The 22759-nt window shown below is 38.9% G+C and overlaps 1 protein-coding gene across 1 annotated transcript in view; it reads right to left on the bottom strand.

Annotated features, from left to right (window-relative positions):
• Positions 1 to 20625, bottom strand: part of LOC308551508 (fibronectin type III domain containing protein 3C1-like) — a 116484-nt gene extending 95859 nt beyond the window's left edge. Inside the window, exon 1 of the mRNA XM_081126063.1 lies at positions 20548 to 20625. The gene's annotated coding sequence lies outside the window, so the exon portion shown is untranslated. The remainder of the gene's footprint in view (positions 1 to 20547) is intronic.
• Between the last annotated feature and the right edge of the window lie 2134 nt (positions 20626 to 22759).

The raw sequence follows: 22759 nt of genomic DNA, 5'->3' as shown, positions 1-22759 counted from the left end.
AATAGCATTTTATTAAACAATGAATGGGTTACCAAGATCATGGAATAAATAAAAACTTCCTGGAAACAAAAGAAAATGAACAACAACCTAAAAATCTTTGGGACACAGTGAAAGCAGTCTTGAGAGGAAAGTTCAGAGCATTACAGGCATACCTCAAAAAACAAGAAAAAACTCTAATAAACTATCTAACATTACAACTAAAAGAATTAGAAAGAGAACAGCAGGAAAATCCCAGAGGAAGTAGAAAGAAGGAAATAATAAAGATCAGAGCAGAAATTAATAATATAGAAACTAAAAAACAATACAAAAGATCAACTAAACCAAGAGCTGGTTCTTTGAAAAGATAAACAAGACTGATGAACCTTTAGGCAGAATCACCAAGAAACAGAGAAGACCCAAATAAATAAAAACAGAAATGAAACTAGCAATATACAAACTGAGACCACTGAAACACAAATAATTGTAAGAAAGTAGTATGAACAATATGCCAACAAGCTGGACAATGTGGATGAAACAGACAAATCCATAGAAACATACAATCTTCCAAAACTCAGGAAGAATCAGAAAGCTTGAATAGGCCAATAACAACTGTTGAAATAGAAGCAGTAATCAAAAAACTCCCAGCAAACAAGAGTCCGGTACCAGATGGATTTACAGGCAAGTTTTACCAAACACTCAAAGAAGAATTAACACCTATTTTCCTCAAACTATTCTTGAAAATTCAAGAGGTGTGAAGTCTCTCAAGCTCTTTTTATGAGGACAGCATTATCCTAATCCCAAAGCCAGATAAAGACACTACAAAGAAAGAATATTTTAGATCAATGTCCTTGATGAACATAGATGCTAAAATCCTCAACAAAATATTAGCAAATTAGATCCAGCAATAATTACAAAGATCATATACCATGACCAAGTGGGATTTATTCTGGGGAAGCAAGGCTGGTACAATATTCACAAATCAATAAATGTGATGCCTCACACAAACAAAATGAAGGACAAAAATCATATGATCATATCAATAGATGTAGAGAAAGCATTCGACAAAACCCAGCATCCATTTTTGATAAAAATTTTCAGCAAAGTGGGAATAGAGGGATCATAACTCAACATAATAAAGGCTATATATGACAAACCTACAGCTCACATCATACTCAATAGGCAAATTTAAATCCATTTCCCTTAAAAAGAGGAGCAAGACTGGGTTGTCCACTTTCACCATTTTTATTCAACATAGTACTTCAAGTCCTAGCCACCGTGATCAGACAAGAGGAAAAAATTAAAGGCATCCAAATTGGAAAGAAGGCACCAAACTGCTATTAATAAATGAATTTGGCAATGTAGCAGGATACAAAATTAACACCTGAAAAACGATGCCATTTTTATACATTGATAATGAACTCTCAGAAAGAGAAATTGAAAAAACAATACCATTTACCATTGCAACTAAAAAAATTAGATACCTAGGAATAAACTTAACCAAACGTTAAAGACATGTACTCAGGAAACTACAGGACACTGAAAAAAGAAATAGAGGAAGATATAAACAAGTGGAAGAATATGCCATGCTCATGGATTGGAATAATTAATATCATTAAAATATCCAGACTACCCAAAGCAATCTCTAGATTCAACGTAATTTCTATTAAAATACAAATAGCATATTTCACAGAACTAGAAGAAATATTCCAAAAATTCATATGGAACCAAAAAAGACCCCAAAGAGCCATAGCAATCTTGAGAAAGAAGAACAGAGTTGGAGGGATCACTTTACTGGATATCAAACTATACTGCAAAGCCACTGTAATGAAAACAGCCTGGTATCTGTACATCAGACATATAGATCAATGGAACAGAACAGAGACCCCAGAAATCGACCCACACCATTACTGTCAATTAATATTTGACAAAGGAGGCAAGAGCATACAATGGAGTAAAGACAGTTTCTTCAATAAATGGTGTTGGGAAAATTGGACAGGTACATGCAAAAAAATCAAACTAGATCAACTTACTCTATACTCAAGAATAAATTCAAAATGGATAAAAAACTTAAATGTAAGTCTCAAGACCATAAAAATCCTAGAAGAAAACATAGGCAGTAAAGCCACAGACATCTCAAGTAGTGGAATTTCACTGATACATATCCTAGGGCAAGAGAAACAAAGGAAAAAACAACAACATATGACTACATTAAACAAAAATGATTCTGCAGAGCAAAAGAAAACAGCCTCAAAATACAAAGGAACCCCACTATATAGGAGAACATATTTGCCAAGGATGTATCTGATATAGGGCTAATTTCCAAAATATACAAAGAACTCATATTACTCAGCAAGAGGAAGACAAACAATCCAATTAAAAAATGGGCAAAGGACCTGAATAGGCACTGCTCCAAAGAAGACATACAGATGGGCAAAAGACATATGAAAAAATGCTCAGTGTCACTAATCATCAGAAAGGTGCAAATTAAAATCATGATAAGGTTACTACTTCACACCTGTCAGAATGGGTACCATCAACAAATCAACAAACTACTTGTGCTGGTGATGATGTGGAGAAAGGGGAACCCTGGGAATGCTGCTGGGAATGCAGACTGGAGCAGCCAGAATAGAAAACAGTATGGAGTTCCCTCAAAAATTAAAAATGTAACTGCCATTTGACCCAGTGATCCCACTTCTAGGAATGTATCCTAAGAATGCTGAAACACTAATCAGAAAGAATATATGCACCCCTATGTTCACAGCAGCACAATTTACAATAGCTCAGATCTGGAAACAGCCCAAGTGCCCATCAGTAGATGAGTGGATAAAAAAGCTATGGGACATTTACACCATGGAATACTATGCAGCTGTAAAGAAGAAGGATCTCTTAACCTTCGAGGCAGCATGGATGGACCTAGAGAATATTATGGTAAGCAAAATAAGCCAATCTGAGAAAGAGAAATATCATATGATGCCACTTACATGTGGAATCTAAACAAAAAAATAAACTGATGAACAAAATAGTTCCAGTGGCATAGAAGCAATGAAGACTGAGGAATTTCAGAGGGAAGGTGGCGGTGGGTGGCTGCTTGGGGAAAGATTCACCAAGGAATTTATATGCATATATGCATAATGCATGGACATAGACAATAGTGTGGTGAAGGGCTGGGGTGGGGAGTGATTGCAGGATAGTAGGTGTCAATGGGGAAAAACGGAGATATCTGTAATACTGTCAACAATAAAGATAAATTAAAAACTAACATAAAAAGAGAATGAAAATAAACAAAAAAGAAAAGCAAATAGTTACTGATGGGATATGTTCCTTAATGATACACATATCTGTTCTTTGGTCATTTAAATTAAATTTTAAAAATTAACATTAAAAAAATAGAATGAACCGAGTGCACTATCAGTTGCATAAAATATAGTACACACAAGTATGTACAGTACATAATACTTGATAAACAACTACATTACCAGGTTTTAAAAAAATTAAAAATAAAAAGAATGTTCTTTTCTGGCGAAAGCCCATGGGATTGTGTTGCATGTTTCATTATTCCTAGACACACTCTTGAATTTCTGTTTGAATGTTGTGGCCCTTTACCCTGTCATGAAAACAATGATGCTTTCTGGTGAAACAGTTTTAAAAAATGAAGATATTCCACACTATTACATTGGATAATATATTTATGAATACATTCTTTATGCTGGTCTCATATAATCCTGACTAAAATTATTTTAATCTCCAAATATTTAATTTTTGTGTTGACTAGAATAACATATCTGTAATAGTGGAATAAGATGTTATCATTAAAAAGGATTATTGAGATTCCAAGATGGCTGGAGAGTAGGTTGAAGCTACACACACCCGCTTCCAGCACCAAACTGAATTTACAGCTAAATTATGGAGCAATCAACCTGACTACCCTACTGAAGGCTAGCTGAACTATTATAACCAAGGATTTACAGAAGCCACATAGAGGCTGGTAAGTAAGGTAAAGACAGAAAGGGCTGGCCCCCACACCCACATGCAGTGGCTGAGAAGCTAGAGGAACATTTTGGCTGCAAAACTTCCTCCCACCAGTAGTGAGGGGTCTCAACGCACACAGGGATCTCCAACCCAAAGCAACAGAGACAGGAAGAGGAACCTGCATAGCATCTGGTGTTGAAAATCAGTCAGGATTCAGTCCACCTGGAAGAGAAGTGAGTCTTCTAGAGACCCAGATACCATCTACCCCAGGTCAGGCACTCCTATTGTTACAGCACCAGCCTGGGGAATGCACTGACGAGTCCTCCAACTACAGGTGACACCACTCTGCTTTGCTTGGGTCCTGTAGAGGGGTCTGCTGGCTGCATCTAGTATGGAACTTCGGGGAGCTCTTCTTCTAGAGAAACTCTTGGCAGGGACTCAGGCAGTGATTGAACTGTGTAGCTCAGGAAAGAGGACCATTATTCCCCACTTCAGGTGCATAGTCAGCCTTCCCTGTCTGTTGAATCACTTGGCCTGCCCTTCCACACCCTGTGGCCCTTCACTTCTGAGTTCAGTCACACAGGAGGATCAGAGTGTCACACAGAGCTGGGAATTTTGGAGTACTGTCTTCTGGGGAGGCTTTTGTCCAGGAATCAGATGGGCAGATGCTGGGTTGTGTGGCTACATCACAAGTGGGCCAGCACTATCTCCCCTGTGAGCTCAGCCTGTACTATCCCCAGAAGTGTTTGCTCTCCTCCTACAGGATTTCTGACATTACCCCCAATGGGAGACTGTTTGTATCTGCCTTGCCAAGTTCTGGAGGTCCCAACCGGATGAGCTAAGTCCTATAGGGGGAACAGAGGACTGCTCAGTGATGAGACATTTGGAATGTGTTTCCCTTGGAGGCTATTGTCTGTCTGGGTCTGGGATGAAGTTCTTGGCTCCTTCCTTCAGGCTCGGCTGGCACCCCCCTCCAATGAGAGAGTCTTTTGATCTGTCCTCCAGAGCCCCAGTGGCTCTACCATGCTGAGCTTGTTCCTGCAGAGGAGAGAGCTGGCTGCACCCAGCCTGAACCTGCAGCACATTCCTCCTGTGGGAGCTAGAGCTAGTATCTGGCAGAGACTCAGTAGTTTGGCTCTAAAGTGGGGGTCACTTTCCCCTCATGACCATGCAGCCTCCAAGTAATGGAACCACTAGCACCATCCTCCTGACCCCAGTTGCCCAGCCCTATAGAGCTCATGACCTGTGGAAAGGTCTGTGCATCGTGGCTAGCCTGGGCTCGATGCACAACCACGGAGCCATACCAACAGGGCATCTCCTACTGTATTCTTTATTTCAAATATTTTATTCTTCATTTGTGACTGGTTCTTTTTTATGGTTTCTAGGCCCTTTTTTTTAATGCTTACTCTCTTTATTTTAGTTCTCACTAAGATCAGCCTTTCTTCCAAAGGCTCTGGAGAAAAACCAGGCAACCTCAATGGGAGGTGGAGTAGATGATGGGTAGAGGCAGACCTCAGGGAGCCTTGGGCAATTTATAGATCTGCCTGCAGCTCTAAGCTGGAGGAAGCTGACCCTTGTACACAGATTGGCCCTTCAAATGCACCCCCAGGCCTAGTAGACACAGTGTGGTAGCTCCAGACAGATAGCTGAAGGCTGGTTACATACAATGTCTGACATTAACCTGTACCTGAACCCTGCCCAAGTGGGCCCAGAACCAATACAACCAGTGGTGGGCTTCAGACCACTCCAGAGCTTGACCCAACTAGCCACATAAGTGGCACACCCAAAGGTAGATTCTGGCAGGCACCAGACCCTGTTGGGAACAACTCCACCTCTGGGAGCAGCCCCTGCACAGCATCTCATACAAGATGATCAAGGTTTACCTTTATATTCAGCCAGCCTGAAGGGTTAACTCCACCCATGGTAGGGCCAACAGCATTCAAGACTCACATACAACAGGAGGTGCATATAACCCACAAGACATTCCTGGAGCACCAGAATCAGATGATCTGGAAGGTTGCACCACTGAACCCAACAAGACACCTTCATCATAAAGCCATTGTAACAAGCTTGGGAGTCACAGCGGATCTACCTAATACACAGAGACAAAACAGGAAGACAGAGAAATATGCCCCAAATGAAAGAACGAGAGAAATCCCCAGAAAAAGAATTACATGAAATGGATGCAACCAATATAACAGATGCAGAGTTTAAAACAATGGTTATAAGAATGCTCAAAGACCTTAGGGAAAGAATGGATGATCTTAGTGAGAACTAAAATAAAGAGAGAGTAAGCATTAAAAAAGGGCCTAGAAACCATAAAAAAGAACCAGTCACAAATGAAGAATATTTGAAATAAAGAATACAGTAGAAGATGCCCTGTTGGTGTGGCTCCATGGTTGTGCATCGACCCATGCACCAAGAGGTTGCTGGTTTGATTCCTGGTCAGGGCACATGCCAGGGTTCCGGGCTGGATCCCCAATAGGAGGCATGCAGGAGGCAGCTGATCGATGTTACTCTCTCATTGATGTTTCCCTCTCTCTCTCTCTTCCTCTCTTACTAAAATCAATAAAAAGAATACACTAGAAGAAGACAACAGTATGTGAGATGAAATAAAGGATTAAATCAGTGATTTAGAGGACAAGATAATAGTAAGCACCTGTGCAGAGCATCAAACAGAAAAGAGAATTTTAAAAAATAAGGGATGTCTAAGGGAACCTCGGGAATAACATCAGTCAAAACATCATCTGCATCATAGCATACCAGAAGAAGGAAGTGAGCAAGAAATAGAGAACCTATTTGAAGAAATAGTGGCTAAAAACTTCCCTAACCTGGTGAAGGAAAAAGTCACACAAGTTTGGGGAGCACAAAGTCCAAATCAAGATGAACCCAATGAAGCCCACACCAAGACATATCATAATTAAAATGGCAAAGGTTAAAGACAAAGAGAGAATCTTAAAAGCAGGAAGTGAGAGATAGTTACCTACAAGAGAGCTTCTATAAGGCTGTCAGCTGGTTTCTCAACAGAAATACTTCAGGCCAGAAGGGATTGGCATGAAATATTCAAATTATGAAAAGCAAGGAGGTACAACCAAGACTATTCTGTCCAGCAAAGCTATAATTTAAAATTGAAGGCTAAATAAAGAGCTTACCAGAACCCCCCCCCCCCAAAAAAAAATCTAAAGGTGTTCATTACCATGAGTATTGCAAAATAATGTTAAAGGGCATGCTTTAAGAAGAAGAGGATATCCAAGAGGGCGGCGGACTGAGTGGAAGCTACACTGACACCCTCCCAGGACTAATCCGGATTTACAATGAAAACATAGAAAAACCATCCTGAAAACCATCCTGAAATCCAACTGAAGACTAGCTGGAGAGCACCCTCATAACCAAAAGGAAAAGTGAAGACTGCACAGAGACTGGTAGGAAGTGCGGATGTGAGAGGGTTGGCTGGGCTCCCACAGGCAGCAGCTTAAGATCCTGAGGGATATCTTAGTTGTGGGGGGGTTCCCACTGAGGACTCTGGGGCCTAAACCCCAGGCTGGGCTTCTCAGCCAAGAGCACCAGAACTGAGAAAGGTGCCCACATAACATCTGGCTGTGAAAAGCAGCAGGGTTTCTGTCTGCCAGGGAGAGGCAGCTGGAACTGCAGGCACACTCTTAAAGAGCCAACACATAACGTTTCATGTGCAGCCACTCAACTTGGGCTCTGGTGGAAGAGGAGTGGAGTGGACTGGAGCTGTGTGGGGAGAGTCAGGGGTTGTGGGCTCTCGAGAGTGAGATCAGGGGATGCCCCTCTGGATTCCTGTGCCGAGTCATTCCCCCAGACTGTGGAGGACATCTTTCTTGGGAGGCGAATTTTCAGCTTTTGTCTGAGGGGGGAAGCAATTGCCCCACCCTGCTGGAAAGCCTCTTACCCTCCCCAGAGGAGTTTCTCCAGCCTGAGACTTCTTAAGGGACTGATAACAACCAGCCACCCCACCCTGTGGAGCTTCTACAGCCTGAGGCTCATTAAGAGAATCAGATTAATTAGTCTGCTGGCAGAGGCAGACCTCAGGGTGCTTTGAGTCTCTGTGTGATCTGTTTCAGGACCTGAGCCTTAGAAAAGCAGATTTTGGGTGCATCTTGGTCCTGTGCAACCGCCCCCAGACCCAGCAGTGAAGACCTCAAGCCTAGGGTTGTTGATAGCCCCAAACAGGGTACTCAGGACCAGTCACAAACTGCATCTGACATTGGCCTGTACCAGAGACCCTCCAAAAAGACCAAGAATCCTAGCAGATCTACCTAACACTTAGCCAAAATGGGGAGACCAAAATACAAGCCTCAAATGAAAGAACAAGAAAAGTCTCCTGAAAAAGAGCCAAATGAAACAGAGATAAGCAATCTCTTAGATATAGAGTTCAGAATACTGATTGTAAGGATGCTCAAAAGCATGAAAAAAGATTTGGAAACTATGAAAAATGACCAGTCAGGAATGAATAATGACATAGCAGAAATAAAGAATATATTAGAAGGAATAAACAGCAGATTAGAGAAAGCTGAGGATCGGATCAATGAATTAGAAGATAGGTTAGAAAAAAATCACTCAATTAGAGACCTAAAAACAAAAAACAATTAAAAAACAAGAAGACAGTCTAACGGAGCTGTGGGACAACATGAAATGTAACAATATTCGTATTATAGGAGTGCCAGAGGAGGTTGAAAGTAAGCAGGGGTTAGAGAACCTGTTTGATGAAATAATGGCAGAAAACTTTCCTAACCTTGTGAAGGAAAAAGGCACACAGGTTCTGGAGGCACAGAGAGTCCCAAGCAAGAAGAATCCAAAGAGGCCCACACCCAGACACATCATAATTAAAATGCCAAGAATCCAAAAGAAAGAGAGAATCTTAAAGGAAGCTAGAGAAAAGCAATCTGTTACCTACAAAGGAGCTCCCATAAGGCTGTCATATGACTTATCAGAAACTCTACAGGACAGAAGGGAATAGCATGAAGTATTAGAGGTAATGCAAAACAAGGATCTGAAACCAAGACTTCTCTATCCAGCAAGATTATCAATCAAGCTGGATGGTGAAATAAAGAGCTTCTGAGACAAAAAAAAGTTAAAAGACTTTATCACTACAAAACCAGCATTACAGGAAATGTTAAAGGTACTGCTATAATTAGAAATAGAAATAAAGAAAATGAGAAACATAGCTATAAAGAAACAAAATGTCAGTAGATAAGTATCTTTCAGTAATAACCTTAAATGTAAATGGATTAAATGCCCCAACACAAAGATATAGGGTGACTGAATGGATGAGAAAACAAGACCCAAATATATGCTGTCTACAAGAGACCCACCTCAGAACAAAAGACTCAGACAGGATGAGAGTGAAGGGATGGAAAAAAAAATTTCCATGCAAATGGAAATGAAAAAAAAGCTGGAGTAGCAATACTTATATCAGACAAAATAGACTTCAAAATGAAGACCATGATGTGAGAGAAGAAAGGGCATTACATAATACTAAAGGGATCAGTCCAACAAGAGGATATCATCCTGATAAATATACATGCACCCAATATAGGCGCACCTGAGTTTATAAAAAAACTTCTAGAGGACTTTGAGAGATCGACACAAATTCAGTCATACTCGGGGAATTTAACACCCTTCAGACAAAAAATCAACAAGGAAACAGTGACCCTAAATGACACACTAGATCAAATGGATTTAATTGACATTTACAGAACATTCTACCCCAAACTGAATATACATTCTTCTCAAATGCACACGGGACATTCTCAAAGATAGACCACATGTTAGGACACAAAACAAGTCTCTACAAGTTCAAGAAGACTGAAATCATATCAAGCATCTTCTCGCATCACGATGGCATGAAATTAGAAATCAACCACAATAAAAACACTAAAAGACATTTAAACACATGGAGACTGAAAAGCATGTTTTTAAACAATGAACGGGTTACCGGAGATTAAGAAAGAAATAAAAAACTTCCTGGAAACAAATGAAAATGAACACACAACAACTCCAAATCTATGGGACACAATGAAAGCAGTCCTGAGAGGAAAGTTCATAGCACTATAAGCCTACCTCAAAAAAACAAGAAAAACTTTTATTAGACTCTCTAACCCTAAAAGTTAAAAACATAGAAAGAGAACAACAAGGAAAGCACAGAGTAAGTAAAAGAAAAGAAATAATAAAGATCAGAGAAGAAATAAATGACATAGAGACTAAAAAAAACAATACAAAAGATCAATGAAACCAAGAGCTGGCTCTTTGAAAAGATAAGATTGATGAACCTTTAGCCAGACTCATCAAGAAACAAAGAGAGAGGAGACCCAAATAAACAAAATCAGAGATGAAAGAGGTGAAATAACAACTGACCCAACAGAAATACAAAGGATTGTAAGAGAATACTATGAACAACTATATGCCACCAATCTGGACAACCTGGATGAAATGGATAAATTCCTAGAAAAATACAACCTTTCAAAACTCAATCAGGAAGAGTCAGAAAGTCTACATAGGCTGAAAACTGCTGATGAAGTTGAAGGAGTAATCAAAGGGCTCCCAGCACACAAAAGCCTTGGCTGGGATGTCTTCACAGGAGAGATTTAAAAATATATATATATATCTTTATTGATTTCAGAGAGAGGAAAGGAGAGGGAGAGAGAGAGAGATAGAAACATCAATGATGAGAGAGCCATTGGTCGAGCCCGCAACCCGGGCATGTGCCCTAACCAGGAATTGAACCCCGATCGCCTGGATCCTAGGTCGACGCTCAACCGCTGAGCCACGCCCGGCCAGGCTTCACAGGAGAGATTTACCAAGCATTCAAAGAAGAATTAACACCTATCCTTCTCAAACTATTTCAAAAAATCCAAGAGGAAGGAACACTTCCAAACTCTTTTTACGAGGTCAGCATTAGCTTAATTCCAAAACTAGATAAAGACACTACAAAGAAAGCGAATTACAGGCCAATATCCCTGATGAACATAGATGTTAAAATCCTCAATAAAATATTAGCAAATCGGATCCCGCAATATATTAAAAAGATCATACACCATGACCCAGTGGGATTTATTCCAGGGATGCAAAGCTGTTACAATATTAGCAAATGAATAAACATGATACATCACATAAACAAATTGAAAGATAAAAATCATATGATCATAACAATAGATGCAGAAAACGCATTCGATAAAATCCAACACCCATTTTTGAAAAAACTCTTAGCAAAGTGGGAAGAGAGGGATCATACCTCAATGTAATAAAGGCCATATATGACAAACCTACAGCCAACATCATACTCAATGTGCCAAAAACCTAAAACCATTTCCCCTAAGAACAGGAACAAGACAGGTGTGCCCATTTTCACCACTCTTATTCAACATAGTACTGTAAGTCTTAGCCACAGTTATCAGACAAGAAGAAAACATAAAAGGTATCCAAATTGGAAGGAAGGAAATAAAACTGTCATTTTGTGCAGATGACATGATATCGTACATAGAGAATCCTAAAGACTCCACCAAAAAACTACTAGATTTAATAAATGAATTCAGCCAGGCAGCAGGATACAAAATTCACATCCAGAAATCGACGGCATTTTTATACACCAATAATGAACTCTCAGAAACAGAAACTAAAGAAGCAATACCATTTACCATTGCAACTAAAAAAATAAGATCCCTAGGTATAAACTTAACCAAAGATATAAAAGATCTTTACTTGGAAAACTACAGGACACTCGAAAAAGAAATAGAGATAGATATAAACAAATGGGAAAATATACCATATTCATGGATTGGAAGAATTAACATCATTAAAATGTCCATATTACCCAAAGCAATCTATAAATTCAATGCAATCTCTATTAAAATACCAACAGCATATTTCACAAATATAGAGCAAACACTTTGAAAATTTATATGGAACCAAAAACACCCCGAAGAGCCCCAGCAATCCTGAGAAAGAAGAACAAAGTTGGAGAGTTCACAATACCAGATATCAAGCTATACTACAAAGCCACTGTAACCAAAACAGCCTGGTACTAGCACAAGAACAGACATATCGATCAGTGGAACAGAACAGAGAACCCAGAAATCAACCCATGCCATTATGGTCAATTAATATTTGATAAAGAAGGCAAGAACATACAATGGAGTAAAGACAGTCTTTTCAATAAATGGTTTTGGAAAAATTGGACAGATAAATGCAAAAAAATGAAACTAGACCACCAATTTACACCATACACAAAAGTAAATTCAAAATGGATAAAAGACTCTAATGTAAGACATGAAACCATAAAAATCCTAGAGGAAAACATAGGCAGTCAAATCTTAGACATCTCTCATAGCAATATGTTTGCTGATACATCTCCTAGGGCAAGAGAAACTAAGAAAAAAATAAACAAATGGGACTGCATCAAAATAAAAAGCTTCTGCACAGCAAAAGAAACCATCAACAAAACAAAAAGGGAGCCCACTGTATGGGAGAACATATTTGCCAACAACACATCTGATAAAGGGTTAATATTCAAAATATATAAGGAACTCATACAACTTAACAAAGGGAAGACAAACAATCCAAATAAAAAATGGGCAAAGGACCTGAATAGACAGTTCTCCAAAGAGGACATACAAATGGCCCCTCAGTAGGCAACTGGTTACAAAAGCTGTAGTACATTTGCAGAATGGAATACTATGTGGATGTAAAAAAGAAGAATCTCTTACCCTCTGATACAGCATGGATGGAACTGGAGATTATTATACTAAGCAAAATAAGCCAGTCAGAGAAAGACAAATATCACATGATCTCACTTATATGTGGAATATAATAAACAAAATAAACTGATGAACAAAGTAGATACAGAGACATAGAAGCATGGAACAAACTGAGGGATCTCAGAGGGAAGGCAGGGAGGGGGGTGTGGGTAGGGAGAGATTAATCAAAGAATTTATATGTTTATAAGCATAACCCATGGACACAGACATTGGCATGGGGAAATCCTGGGGGTAGGATGAATATGGGGTGGAGGGGGTCAGTGGGGTTAAAAAGGGAACATCTATAATAGTCTCAACAATAAAGATAAATTAAAAAAAAAACTATTAATGAGAAAAAAAAGAATCAGATTTAATTTGTTATTTAAAATAGCTATAAACTGCTCTTTTATTGAATACCAGATTTTTGACTATGTATTAAAGTCTCTTTATTTCAAAAGGTAAAGAAGAAGAAGAAGAAGAAGAAGAAGAAGAAGAAGAAGGAGGAGGAGGAGAAGAAGAAGAAGGAAAGAAAGAAATAGAATTAATGGTATAATGTATAAAATGGCAATAAATAAGTACCTATCAATAATCTTAAATGTAAATAGATTAAATGCTTCAATCAAAAGATATAAGTTAACTGAATGGATAGGAAAACAAAACTCATATACAGGGTGTCCCCCAAAAATGTATACATACTTTAACAGCTGACAGCTCAATTTTGAGATTGAAATATATTTTAATAAACACAGTCTTTATAATTATTCGAAGTGTGTGTATACCTTTCCTGAAGACACCCTATATATGCTTCCTATAAGAGACTCACCTCAGAACTAAAGATACCCACAGGCTTAAAGATAAGAGATAGAAAAAAATACTCCATGCAAATGGAAACAAACAAAAAAGCTAGGGTAGCAATACTAATATCAGATAAGACAGTCTTCAAAACACAGGCTAAAACAAGAGACAAGGGAGGTCACTAAATAATACTAAAGGGATTGTTCCCACATGAGGATATGACCCTTGTATGTATGTGTGTGTGTGTGTGTGTGTGTATGCACCTAACATAGTAGTACCTAAATATATAAAGAAAATCTTGGTGGACATTAAGGGAGAGATCAACAGCAATGTAATCATAGTAGGGGATCTTAACATCCCACTGACATCAATGGATACATCTTCCAGACAGAAAATCAACAGGGAAACAGCAACATTAAATGACACACTGGATCAGTTGGAATTAATTAATATTTACAGAACATTTCATCCCAAAGCAGCAGAATATACATTCTTCTGAAGTGCATATGGAATATTCTTAATGATAGAACACATGTTAGGGCACAAAATAAGTCTTAATGAATTCAAAAAGACTGAAATCATATCAAGCATCTTCTCTGACCACAATGGTATGAAACTGGATATCAATTACAGAAAAAAATCTGAAAAGCATTCAAACACATGGAGGCTAAATAACATGTTATTAAATAATGAATGGGTTAACGATGAGATCAAGGAAGAAATAAACAACTTCCTAGAAACAAATGTAAATGAACACACAACACGCAAAAATCTATGGGACACAGCAAAATCATTCCTGAGAGGGAAGTTCATAGCATTACCAGCCTACCTCAAGAAGTAATAAAAATTTCAAATAAAAAATATAATCTTACACCTAAAAGAGCTAGAAAAAGAACAACAAACAGAGCCCAGAGGAAGTAGAAAAAAGGAAATAGTAAATATTAGAGTGGAAATAAATTACATCAAAATTAAAAAAAACAAAACAAACCCAATACAAAAGACCAATGAAATCCAGAGCTGGCTCTTTGAAAAGATAAACAAGATTGATGAAACAATAACCAGACACAACAAGAAATAAAAAAGAGTGGACCCAAATAAATAAAATCAGAAATGAAAAAGAAGTCACCCTGGCTGGTGTTGCTCAGTGGTTAGAGAATCGGTCTGTGCAAGGAAGTGTTGCAGGTTCCATCCACAACCCCAGTCAGGGCATGTGGGGGAGGCAACCAATCGATATGTCTCTTTCACATTGATGATTCTCTCTCTCCCTTTGTTTCTCCCTCTCTCTCTCTTCCCCTCCCTCTCTCCCTTCCACTCTCTAAAAATCAAGGGGAAAATATCCTCAGGTGAGGATTAACAAAGGAAAAAAGAAATGAAATAGGAGAAGTAACAACTAACACCACAGAAATACAAAAGATTGTAAGAAAATACTATGAACAACTATATGCCAACAGATTGGACAATCTGGGTGAAATGGATAAATTCCTAGAAACATAAAATCTTCCAAAAGTGAATCAGAAAGAGTCAGAAAACCTGAACAGACTGATTAGGACTAATGAAACTGAAGCAGTAATAAAAAAAACAAACCCAAAACTCCCAGCAAAAAAAAATCCTGGACCAGATGGCTTCACAGGCAAATTTTACCAAATATTTAAAGAAGAACTAACACCTGTTCTCAAACTATTCCCAAAAATTTGAGACGAGGGATGACTTCCAAGCTCTTTTTATGAGGCCAGCATTATCCTAATTCCAAAACCAGATAAAGACATTACAAAGAAAGAAAACCATAGGCCTGTATCCCTGATGAACATAGATGCTAAATCCTCAACAAAATATTAGTAAACCAGATCCAGCAATCTATTGAAAAGATTATACACCATGATCCAACTGGGATTTTTCTGGGGATGCAAGGCTGGTTAAATATTTATAAATGAATACACATGATACACCACATAAACAAAATGAAGGATAAAATCACATTATCATATTAATAGATGCAGAAAAAGCATTTGATAAAATCTAGCACCCATTTTAATAAAAATTCTCAGCAATGTGGGAATAAAGGTCATATATGACAAACCCACAGCTAACATCACACTCAATGGGGAAACACTAAAAATGTTTCCCTTAACATCAGAAACAAGAATGGAATGCCCACTTTCACTACTCGTATTCAACATAGTACTGGAAGTCCTAGCCATAGCAATCAGACAACAAGAAGAAATAAAAGGCATCCAAATTAGGAAGGCGGAAGTAAAACTGTCATTATTTGCAAATGACATGATCTCAGATATAGAGAACCCTAAATACTCCACAATAAAAACTACCAGATCTAATAAATGAATTTGGCATAGTAGCAGGATACAAAATTAATATTCAGAAATAAGTGGCATTTTTATACATCAATAATGAATTACCAGAAAGAGTAATTAAGAAGACAATCCCATTTACTCTTGCAACAACAACAAAACATAAAGTATGTAGGGATAAATTTAACTAAGGAGGTAAAAACCTGTACTTGGAAAGTGATAAGATAGTGAAGAAAGCAATTGAGGAAGATACAAATAAGTAGAAATAAATACCGTGTTCACGGATAGAAAAACTTAACATCTTTAGAAAGTTCCTAATATCCAAAACAATCTGCAGATTCAATTAAAATACCTATTAAGCTTCTATTAAAATATCAATGGCATATCTCACAGATGTAGAACAAATATTCCAAATATTTACATGGACCACAAAAAAGACTGAATAGCCTCAGCAATCTTGAAAAAACAACAACATTGGAGGTATCACACTACCAGATATCAAACTATATTACTACAAAGCCATAGCAATCAAAACAGCATAGAATTGCACAAGGACAGGCATATAGATCAATGGAACAGAATAGAGAGCACAGAAATGAACCCGCAAGTTTATGGTCAATTAATATTCGACAAAGGAGACAAGAACATACGATGGGGTAAAGACAGTCTCTTCAATAAATAGTGCTGAGAAAACTGGACAGATAAATGCAAAGAAAAATGAAACTAGACCAACATCTTACACCATACACAAGAATAAAATCAAAATGGATTAAAGACATAAACGTAAGTCATGAAACCATAAAAATCCTAGAAGAGAACACAGGCAGTAAAATCTCAGACACAGCAGAATTTTCACTGATACATCTCCTAGGGCAAGAGAAACAAAGAAAAAAATAAAGAAATGGGACTACATCAAACTAAAAAGCTTTTGCACAGCAAATGAAATCATCAACACAATGAAAAGGGAACCCACTGTCCGTATCATATCTGCCAATGATACATCTGATACGGGGTTAATTTCCAAATTATATAAAGAACTTACACAACTCAATCCCAAGAATACAAACAACTCAATTAAAAAATGGGCAAAAGACCAGAATAGACACTTCTCCAAGAGGACTTACAGATGACCAATAGAGATATGAAAAACTGCCCAACATCACTAATCATCAGAGAGATGCAAATTATAACCACAATGTGGTATGTCAGAATAGCTACCATCAACAAATCAACAAACAAGTGTTGGGGAGGATGTTGAGAGAGGGAACCCTTGTGCACTTTTGGGAATGCAGGCTAGTGCAGCCATTGTGGAAAACAGTATGGAGGTTCCTCAAAAAAATTAAAAATGGAACTGCCTTATGTCCCAGGGATTCCACTTCTGGGAATATATCCAAAGAAACCCATAACACTAATTTGAAAGAATATATGCATCCCTATGTTCATTGTAGTGTTATTTCCAATGGCCAAGATCTGGAAACAGCCCATTTGTCCATCAATAGATAAGCAGATAAAAAAGCTGTGGGACATTTACCCAGTGGAATACTATGCAACTGTAAAATGAAGGAAATCTTACCTTTTGTGACAGCATGGATGGTCCTAGAGAGTATTATGCTAAGTGAAATCAGTCAGAGAAAGACAAGTACCATATGATCTCACTTACATATGGAACCTAATGAACAAAATAAACTGACAAATCAAATAGAAACAGTGGCATGGATACATGGAACAGACTGACAACTATCAGAGGGGGAAGAGTGGTTGAGGGACTGAATAAAAGAAGGTGAAGGGAGTAAGCAAAAATAACCCATATATATATATAAACACATAGATACAGACAATAGTGTGGTGATAGCCAGAGGGAAAGGGGGTTTGGGGGTTGGCAGAGGTGAGCAAAGGGGGAGCAATCTGGGACAGAAAGAGACTTTGCTTGGTTCCAGGGGTGAATGGCACTGTGCAGATGATGTTTTATTGAGTTGTACATTTAAACCTGTATGGTTTTGTGAACCAATGTTACCCTAATAAATTCAATTAAAAAGTCTACTCCATAAAAAATGTTTATTTTAAATATTTTAAATGTCATTTATTCTTTAATTTTAGAAAGGCTAGTAACTTTATAATCTCATTTTATCATAAATCAAATTATGCTGAACATTAAGAATGTGACAGAAATAGATTATGTTGAGAAATTTTATATTTCAGTCATGTCAAAAATTTAAATTTTAGCATAGGTGAATTATTTTTAAATTTTAAAAGGTTTAAGTAGAAAGAAGAGTTTGTCTACTTTTAGAAAAAATAAGTTTGATAAGTTTATAGTAGCCATGTTTTTCTTTTTAGAGAGTGTATTTAATTCACTAAGCAATGTAATTAAAACAGAATGAGAGTTTGTGAATATCTTTATTTTCACTTAGAGATGAAAATATTGGTGAGTGCTCCAAACCCTAAATCCAAATAATAGCAAAACAAACAAAACCCAACACACACACACACACACACACACACACACACACACACGTTAAGATTTTAGAGACTTTGAAAGCTGGCAAGTTTAAGCGGCAGATCATTAATATCTTTACTTTTCCTCAAATAGTTCCAGAACAAGTTGCCTTATGAACTGCAATTTCCTTTTATAGCACCATTGAAATATGGTAGAAATGAGGTTGAGATTCATATTTGTCAATTTAATTATACTGTAACACAAGGAATTTTAACTAGAGTTTAAAACTTGATTTGGAGGCCTAGAGTGTTAGGTTTGTACTGATGAGCAGAGCAATTTAAATTAAGACCTGGAACTGATTTTTAAATAAGCGCTTCAAGAGTTCAATAAAAGGAGTTAGCAACGCAAAAGGTACTTATTCTTCTGCTAAAATCTGGCACTCAGCAGTGATGAGCTGCATAGAGACACCTCGAGTCTGGAAAGATTTCACCACAGACTTGCTTTGAGATAGACAGAAAAATAGGTGGGAAAATTTACAACAACAAAAAAAGCCATTCTTTGCTAATTCTGCCATTCAGTTTTCTATTTAGTATTTAATGAAAACTTATTATTAGGAACTTTTCAAATAAATCATCTATTTTTGAACTTGAAAGCAGTATTAAGTAAAACTTTAAAATTTGTTGAGAGTTATTTAAAAGTATTCTCAGGATACAAATTAGCTGTATCTTTAATCTGCCTCCCTCCCTGAATATTTTATTCCTCTATCTTTGATTAAAAACAATTTATATTATCACTTGAAGAGAAAAATAGAAACAAAAGTTTCCAAGAATTAAAGTTTAATTTCCATTCTTTGCAAAGAAAAAATTTTTTTTAAGTAACAAAATACTTTAAAAAATTGTTGTGGTAACTTACATCAACAAACCATGAAAGCTCCTTGATATTTCTGTCACCCACTCTTTATGACATCGATACTACTTTAAGAATCTTGTTTCACTTATATTCATTATGCTTTCAACCTTGTAAGAGAGAGGGGCATGTCAAAGGAGGAACAGCATGCAGGAGAGTGGGTCAGGCCAGGCTGGGGTGGTGGGTAGTGGTGTGTGGGGACTGGAGGGAGGAAAGGGTCCATTTCTCCCTGTAAGGTGTTGTAAATTATGAAAAAGTGTGTACAGTCCTTGATTACTTTGAATATTTGTCAACATATTGATAAAATTACTTTCTTCAATGAAGAAACTCCTTGAAAACAGTTTGTCCTATTGTCAAGGGATTGCTTATATAAGAACAAACTTGGGAAAGAAAAAAACTTGCAAGTACAACACTGAGAGAAACTCAGACAACTTGATTCAAAGGATTTCACAGGGTACCCATTCAAGTCTTTAATAATAATAATAATAATAATAATAATAATAATAATAATAATAAATTACAGGTAGAACAAAGAAAGGTTACCAGGTAGTTTTCTGTTTAGCTTTAGAAAAGTCAGTCATTCACAGAAATGGTTATAAAGGGTACCATCAAGGTGTGATGCAAAGGATAAAGAAAAATCCCCAATTATTTCCAAACAAATCAACCTTCCCACCCTAAGCCACAAATACCGATCCCTTAGGTGGTTAAATTTACAAAAAAACAAAGCAAAAAAAAAAAAAAAAAAGCCCAGCACTGGGCAAAGCTCTTGTGTACATTCCGCAAGGAATCTACATTTTCCTCTTCAATAAAACAAGCACCTAACAATCCGCACTTACCAGTCAGTGTCTACAGAAAAGGGGAAAAAAGGCAGATTAAAATCAACACTGGGTAGAAATAGGCAAGATTTTCTTAGAAATGGCCCTCCGACCCTAGGAGTTCCAGATTCTATAACTGCACAGAAACCTTAGATGTTGCAAAGTTCAGGAACATAGAAAGTAGGAAAAAAAATGTCCAAAACCAGGCCATTCTCCAAGTATTTCCTAGTTGGGACAGTACGTTCCCATGAGGAAAAGAGAGCGAGTTACAGTGACCGGTCCAAAATTAAGAAAGATAAAAGACCCGACTGGAAAAGCAGTCACCAAATACAAAGACAGGCGGGCGAAGTGAAGCTAAGCGAAGAGAGGAGCCAGAGGGACCTTCGTGGCCCCAGCGGCGGAGGCGCGGAGTTGGGGGCGGTGGAAGGAAGGTCCTTCCACGCGGCACTCAATGGCTGGCGAGGAAATGCGCCTTTTATACCGTCCCAATGTAAATGAGGCTCCAGATGTAAAAGTAGCCTTTGGTTTTCCCTGCGCCCTGACTCCCAACTCGGAAACTCTTCCCTCCAAAAATATCCGCTCACCTACTTGAGCAGGCCAGCAGCCATGTAATCCTATCCATCAGCATCACAGCAACAGGCTAGCTCAGCTCTCGGCCTGGCGGCACTACCCCCAACCCCCCACTCCCTCCCCGCCACTCCCCCCCCCCCCCCCCCCCGCATCGCGTGCTATTACGAGCATTTCATCCGGTCACCGCGTCGACCCTGTCCTCTCCCAGCACAGAAATCCCCGCGAAGTCCTCTTGGAGGCTGTTCACACCCCTTTGGCATCTCCAAGCACGCAAACAGCCGTTGGGGGCAGAAGAAAGGCACAAAGTTAGGAGCTACAGCAGCAGCTGTTCCTAGCCCAAAGACTGGGAGGGGAGGGGCAAGAAAGAAAAAGTGAGAGGAAAAGAAAGAGTGGCTGCAGTGGACTCAGCGGGGTCACAGGCCCGCCGGCCTGGGCGAACACTGACAGGTCACCAGGTCAGTAGGAAGGGCGTGGCAGTAACTCCTAGGCTGCTTCCCCACCTAGGGTGCTGAAAGAGACCTATTCTTTCCCATTTTCTCTTTCTCCGCGCTTTAAGAACTTGGGTCCCCTGGACTTCATCATCACCTTCATGATGGGCACGAAACAAGTTACCTCAAAAAGAACTGAGGTGGTGGACAGAGAAGCTCCCAGACCTCAACGTTTGGTGTCAGCAATGGGCAGGGTAAGATCTGGACACCGCACGCTTCTGCTTCTGAGCGCTGGGCAGCAAGGACAAAGTGAACCCCCAGGGTGCCAGGTTGGATGAAAGGCGTTTCTTGAAAAGTACCCACCAGGGGAGGTTATATAACAGATGGAACTTTCTCTGCGGGCTCTAAGTAGCCCGTTTGCATTTTTCTCTAGTCCTTTTAGCCAAGAAATTAGGAGTGACCATGGAGCGGCCCCCTTTCTTTTGTCTAGAGTTCCTAGCTTACAGGTCCCTTTAGGTCCTTCACAGATATGTCCAGCACAACTGCCAGCCCTTGCGGCCTCGCCCTTTTAAAGAGACATCAAAGGATTCAGTGTGTGTCTGCCCAGGCAGGGGAGTGGAGAGCTACTGCTCAGGAGTGCTTTGACAGGAGGGCCATTACCTCATTGTGTACCAGGCTATTCACTCATTTGCGCAATCGTGGGACTCGCCAACCTTTTCTTCCGTTCTCTTGAGATTAGTGCTCCCAATTTGCAAACCTATCTCCTTGGCCGTTTCATTGTGTGAATTCTGTTTCTTAAGGGTCTGCAGCAGCTGCGGCCCCGGAGTGAAAGAGGAAATTGCTGAATCATAGGATTGAACACAAGTGTTAGCTAACAAAAGGATTTGTGAGGGGAAAGGGCAGGGGCACTTAAAAAATACTATTACTCACAATGGCCTGTGTGGCCAGGCTCCCTCTTCCCCACCAATCCCCCAAGCTCTCCAATAAGTTGATATGAGTCTCCCCAGCCTGGCTGAGGCAAGAGTAAACAAACTTATTTAAGAGGTACAGGGATGCTAATGTTTGACAGGAGACAAATACCAGGAGCTGTGTTTGGGGAATGGTGATTCTCAGAGGGGAGTTCAGTCAATTCAATTAAATCCAGCTGCCTTTATTGAGAATTTACTGCTGCTGGCATCAGAGAGAGAGCAATATTTCTAGTTGAGATGTGTTCCCAACTGCCTAAACTGAGGCAACCTGATGAAAAAGTTTGGGAGGTTGGAAAGTACCTATGGGGCAGCAAGGCCTGAAGACATCAGCCAAGCAGGAACAGCTCTGGGGAATGGAGCTTGGTGCTGCCTGTACCAGACAGACCAAGGAGTTAACGTAAGAAACATTCAAACCTTTGTATGTCTGTAAGTTTATTTGAGCCAAACTATCAAATGCCAGGAAGCCGAATCTCAACAGATTGAGATAATGCTCCGGAGAATGGTAGTTTTGCACCTCGTTTTATACATTACAATCAAAAGAGGAGATGTAAGTGGGTTACATGAAATCCATGGGCGATAGATTAGGGAGGTGGGAGAAAGCAAAGCGGGGGGTGGGGGGTAGGACCTCTGGGATTGGATAAGAAGTAAAATGATAGACACACTTCTTTTACTTAGGTGGGTGCAGGATAGTTAACAGCCAACAATCAACTCAATAACAATGAGGGGATTAGTGGTCTCCCCAGAGCAGTGCCTATACTTTGAGGTATTCAGAAAAAGGAAAGTTACGTTCATATTCCAAAGATATGTTATCATCGTAGATGCAAAAAGAC

This window comes from Miniopterus schreibersii (assembly GCF_964146895.1).
Source record: "Miniopterus schreibersii genome assembly, chromosome: X".
NCBI classification, from domain to species: Eukaryota; Metazoa; Chordata; class Mammalia; order Chiroptera; family Miniopteridae; genus Miniopterus; species Miniopterus schreibersii.
Note: the sequence above shows the minus strand (reverse complement) of the source record. Positions and strands in the feature narration are given on the sequence as shown.